General features: G+C 46.8%; 1 long non-coding RNA gene across 1 annotated transcript; it reads left to right on the forward strand.

Moving 5' to 3' along the window:
• The first annotated feature begins 1,035 nt into the window (after positions 1-1,035).
• Positions 1,036-2,089, forward strand: LOC128852922 (uncharacterized). Its single transcript, XR_008451056.1, has 3 exons — positions 1,036-1,314; positions 1,805-1,887; positions 1,987-2,089. It is a non-coding gene; the product is annotated as an uncharacterized LOC128852922 (long non-coding RNA).
• The last annotated feature ends 3,145 nt before the right edge of the window (positions 2,090-5,234 follow it).

Consider the following 5,234-nt stretch of genomic DNA (forward strand, 5'->3'; position numbering starts at 1 on the left):
GAAAAAACTAGATTAGCAATAGTGAGGAATACAAAGGGATAGGGAGAAAAAGAGAAGGATGGAAAGAGAGAAAGGAAGGCACTTGCAGGCACAGAAAAAGAAAGTACTTCAGGGATAAGGCTTGTGAAATTGTGGGGAAAAAGAGAAGGCTATAGATTAGGACAAAGATGGAAAAGGAAAAAAGAACTATGGCCCCAGGACAGAGACAGAAAACTGAAAAGGGAAAGAAAACAGAAGAGAAAAATAAAAGAAGAGAGGTACAGGGAAGCTGGGAGAGGGGAAGAGGAAATGTGAAAGAGCAAGTAAAAGAACAAATACCCTTATTTCCAGTATAGTTCCTTTTTTGCATTCAGTGCTTTTCTTGCTGTGAATGTAAAGCAAAGTTAATAAAACACAGCTGCTCCCCAGGCTCTATTTATGCCTTTGAGGGGTTTGCCACACCCTATTCCCAGGTGGGAGGTATGGAGGCCCCAGGGGTATATAAGCCACAGGCCTTCCACTAGGGAGTCATTCAGCTTCTGGTCTTCCTTAAGATCAGTGCTCTGCTACTCTTTCAACTCACTGCAGCTTTGGGGTAGGTTAAGCTGTTTTGGTAAGATTTTTTTGGTTGGTTGTTTTTTTTGGGGTTTTTTTCGTGTTTTTTTTTGTGTCTTTTTTAGAGAAGCAGGGGCTGCTGTTCAAGATGAGAGTTTGGGACCAGTGTAGGCTAAGCAGCATACACAGCTGTAAGTACATTTGTTTTGTTTATAGAGGTGAGTGCTTTTCTTTTAAGGTCTGTAATTTTTTACTGGGTGTTGGAGGGGGCGAGATGTTTCAATAGTTTGCTTTCTTTTTATTTCCTTCTGTGGGCTTTGCATTTGCCTAGAATTTCTGGTTATGGGACAACTTGTTGCTGTTCTTCGTTCCATGTGGGATGATGCTTTGGCTCTACAGCTTTTGCAGTTTGTAACCGGCACCTTGTAGGTTATAGTAATCTGGAATTCAGTTTGCAAGGCTAGTTTGAATCCGTGGGCTGGCAGAAGATAGGAGTGGCCAGCAGAACACAGGGAAGGGTTCAGAAGCACAGCCCCCAAGGAACAGCAACAGTGAAGAGTCAGAGGGCTCAAAAAGAGGGTAGGTGCTGTTAGGAAGGAGCAGAGTCCCTTCTTTGGCCATTCAGGAGTGGAGAAGGACTTTAATGGTTTGGGGGATGGTTAAGGGAAGTGAGATGGGTTCATTGATCTTTCTCTGTTTAGTTTGGCAGTCATATGTGAGGGCCATCCACGTTTGCCCTCTCTGCAGCTGATGGGTGATACGATGAAGTTGAGACGCAAGGTATGGATCATCTTGACCTTTGTGCAGCAATCATCTGGTTTGAATATCAGATAAGTTTGATCTTGAAAAGCATCAACTACACTCAAAACGTAATCTCTAGGGCTCTGAGATCTCTCCTTCCCTTGTGCCTTCTACTTCCCCTGTTCCCCCACTGACTTCTTTGGATGCATCCTGTCTCCATCCATCTGAATGTCAGAGACCTCACTACTTAAAGGTATGGTCTCAGTGCTTTTCTGCAATGCAGGATTCTGTCCCTACTTTCCTTTGCGTTTGTCAGGGAAGAGGATGGATGTTATCTTGGCTTGTGATAGTTAGAAGCAGAGCAACTCTTCTTCATCTAGTCTGTGGGCACGCAAGCCTCCCTTACTACCAGAGTCTTGGATTTTTCCTTAACTTACCAGTGAGGTTTGCTCTAGTATCATTTGCAGTAGTTGTTACCTCATCCTTGTCATCAGTTGTGGTTTTTATGGTCATTGACTTTCCCATTTAGGTCTTTGAGTAGTCGAATCCCACCATTGTGAGTTTTTTTCATTGGCTGATGGTCTCTGTAATTCCAGTCTCCATTGCTGCATGGTGAGTGTCCTGTGTTTTTTGTCTTCTGTGTCTGTCATCTTTACTGGTTTTCAACTAGAATATTTTTGCAAGTTTTTTTGTTCATTCCTGTGACTAAAGTTAGGTAATCTGCGAACATCTGGATCCCTGTGGCTCATCTTTCTGTTGTCCTGGGTATCGCCACTACTGCATTCCTACAATGGGAGTGGTGAAGAGGAGAGGTAAGCAGACTGCATGGAATTCTGTGGCACCAGTGAGGTAGTCCGGCTTATTGTCATCATTGTGGGGCTGATGGTGAGGAGGAAGTTAGATATGTCTCGAAGAGCGAAGTATTATTTGGCAACTTGGTTAAGTATTTACCCTTGGTTTTGCAGGTGCTGTGTGGGCCACCTTGGGGATGGGAAGAGCATTTCAGATGAGCGGAGTAGTACAGAGAAGAAGCACAAGACAGACTTCTCACAAGAACAACAGTAATTCTCTGGAGTTACTTGTCCCAGGTAATAACGGCCACAGCATCTGACACTAGAAATGGCAAATAGCAAATGAGCGAACAATGTGGCAGTTAGGCAGAGCAAGTTGTCGTGCAGGACACTGACATTGAACAGTGCAATACCAACTGTTGGCACTGTTTGTCTTCCATTTCATTTTCTTGCAGATGGCAAAGAGGAACCTGGTGACTGCAGGATCATCCCACATAGCTGATGCTGTTGGAGGGGTTTTTTTTCTACTGAGGATAACTCTTGGCCTTCTGAGAGTTAAGTTGAGGGACCAAGGCTGAGGTGGATCTGGGAAGAGGGGAGAAGGTTGGGGATGGCAGGGAGGGATTTTAAAGGTAACATAGGGGAGAGGGCTGTGCAGGGGGAGTCCCATATGGGCAGGCAAAGGCAGAAGGGCGTGCTTCTCAGCCCAAAACTAGCATGGGCAGGGCAGTTCTAGCCTGTGTCTGTTGTCGTCTAGTTTTTGCAGTCTGTGTGCCACATCTTAATTTTTCTGCAGGTCTTGATGTCCTCTTTGCACTCAAGGCATGCTGGACGTGCCTTGGGCACCATGTCTAGGGTTCCGAATGCTTGTACTCAATGTAGTGTCAATCGGGCACTGCTCTTCTTGCATTGCGATCCTAAAGCATGGATCGGTCTTGCGTTTTGGAAGTTTGCAGTCAGATGTCTCTTGTGCTGCAGCCTTGCAGCGTGTGTCGGCATCCACGTTCGTTAGTCATCTGTTTTCTTGGATCCCTGTTCTCGGACTTGTTCCGTGCGTCCTCCGCACCTCTAGGTCTTTCAACGGGGCTTCCTGCCCGTGTCTGTCATCTAGGTTCTGTAGTCTGTGTGGCATGTCTTCAGTTTTCTGCAGGTCTTGATGTCTTCTTTGCCCTCAAGGCTGGACATGCTGGACATGCCTTGGGCACCATGTCTAGGATCCCGAATGCTTGTACTCATCAATGCGGTCTCGATTGGGCACCGCTACTCTTGCATCGCAACCCTGAAGTGTGGATCGGTCTTGTTTTGGAAGCTTCTGTTCAGTTGTCTCTTTTGCTGCGGCCTTGCAGCCTGCGTCGGCGTCCACGATCGTTAGTCACGCATTTTCTTGGATCCCTGTTCTGGGACTTGTTCCATGCATCCTCTGCATCTTTAGGTCTTTAAATGGGGCTTCTTGCTCCTTCATTCTCCCAGTTGCGGCTGTATCTCTTTGTAATCAGCCACGGTCCTTCACTTTTCCAGGGCTGCCATAGATTCTTCTTTGTAGTCCTGTACATCTTGTCCAATGGCATGTCTGATCCAGGAATCATTCTTCGTACAGCGAGTTCTTTTGTCCCTGGTTCATGACATCGGTCTTGTGTGCAGTATTGTTCTGTGTTTCGTGTCTGGCTGGAGCTGCTCTGCCCGATGCATGGAGGTGGTAAGAGTGAGTAGAGGTAGAAGGGCAAGATTCTGTGGTTAATATGCTGATATGCCTAAACCTTTCAGTTTAGGGGCATACCATACGTTGCAGAAGAAGTAGCCCTAGGTGCAGTGGGTGAGGAGAGCAGTTTCTGCTTGGCTCTGCAGCCACAGAGGGGATGACCAAAAGTGTGCGGGGGAATCCAGTGGAGTGGTAACGGAGCAGTTTAAATTCAAAGGGATTGGGACGTAATGTTTGGGTTTGGTTGTTGACTTGTGCTTGGCTGTAGTGTGCAGTAGAGATGGTATTGCTAAATGGAAGTAAGAGGTCTGGAACCGTTAAGGTGTCACTGAACGTCTGAGTGACTACTTTGATATTGTGTTTTTCAGATGCAGAGGGACAACTGGTGTACCAAAAGCTGCTGATGGAGTTGCAGGTGGGGTGCCACAGGGAGGTGAGTCAGCTGTGGTGTCATTGGGAAGTTGTGGCCGGTGGCAATATAAATAGCTAATCTACATTTTCAGTTTGTGATCTTAAAAGCATCCCTTGCTGTCTGTATATTACAGGTGGAGACTAAGCCTCACCATGGCAGCCTGAGATGATGGATGCTGGGCAGGAGAGCGGTCAAGGAAACATAGCAGGAGATGGGTATTGCTGGGGGCAGCCTCTGCTTTGTGTTAGTATCTTAAGTACCTGTCTTCTTTTGCAGATGCCACATACAGCCTCAGAGGAGTTGAGCTTCATGCTGAAAAATGGTTTGAGAGGTGAGGGGGTGGTTGTCCAAATTGGTGTCTAAGATCAATGTAGTACACAGCAACTCCATTGAGCATTTATCTTTGATTTTGCAGGCGTTGTGCAGGCCACCTTTGCAATGGGAAGAGCAGTTGAGGTGAGCCGGGTAGTGGGGAGAAGGAGCATGGGACTGATCTCTCAGAAGCACAACAGTAACTTTTGTCTGCCTATCTTAGGTGCCCCACGTGATGATGGCTGCAGCGTTGGATGTTTGAATTGGGACAGAACAGGTGAGCAGAATGTCTTGGCAATTTAGCTGTGGGTGTAGTACAAGTATTAGCACTGAGCAGTGTGATGCTGACTATCGGTGCTGTTTTCTGTTTGGTTTTCTTGCAGATGATAATCAAGAGGAACCTAGCCGTGCAGGGTTGTCCCACTTAGCTGATGCGGTTTGAGCTTTTTCTGCCAGGGATGGCTTCAGGTCTTTGGTCCTCTGAAAGTTAAGTTGAGGGGGCCGCAGTTTGGGGTTGGGAAGAAGGCAGAATGTTGAGAGCGGCAGGGAGGGGATTTAGCATATGGTAGAGGGCTGTGCTGGAAGAGTAACCTTTGTGCAGGTATAGGGAGGGGTTCAATTCTCAGCTCGGAGCTAGCATGCACCAGACAGGGTAGTTCTAGCCTGTATCTGTGTTGTTGTTTAGTCTATGTAGCCTGTCTGCCACGTATGAAGTTTTCCACAGGCCTTGATGTCATCTTGGTGC

This window comes from Cuculus canorus, chromosome 8 (assembly GCF_017976375.1).
Source record: "Cuculus canorus isolate bCucCan1 chromosome 8, bCucCan1.pri, whole genome shotgun sequence".
Classification (NCBI taxonomy): Eukaryota; Metazoa; Chordata; class Aves; order Cuculiformes; family Cuculidae; genus Cuculus; species Cuculus canorus.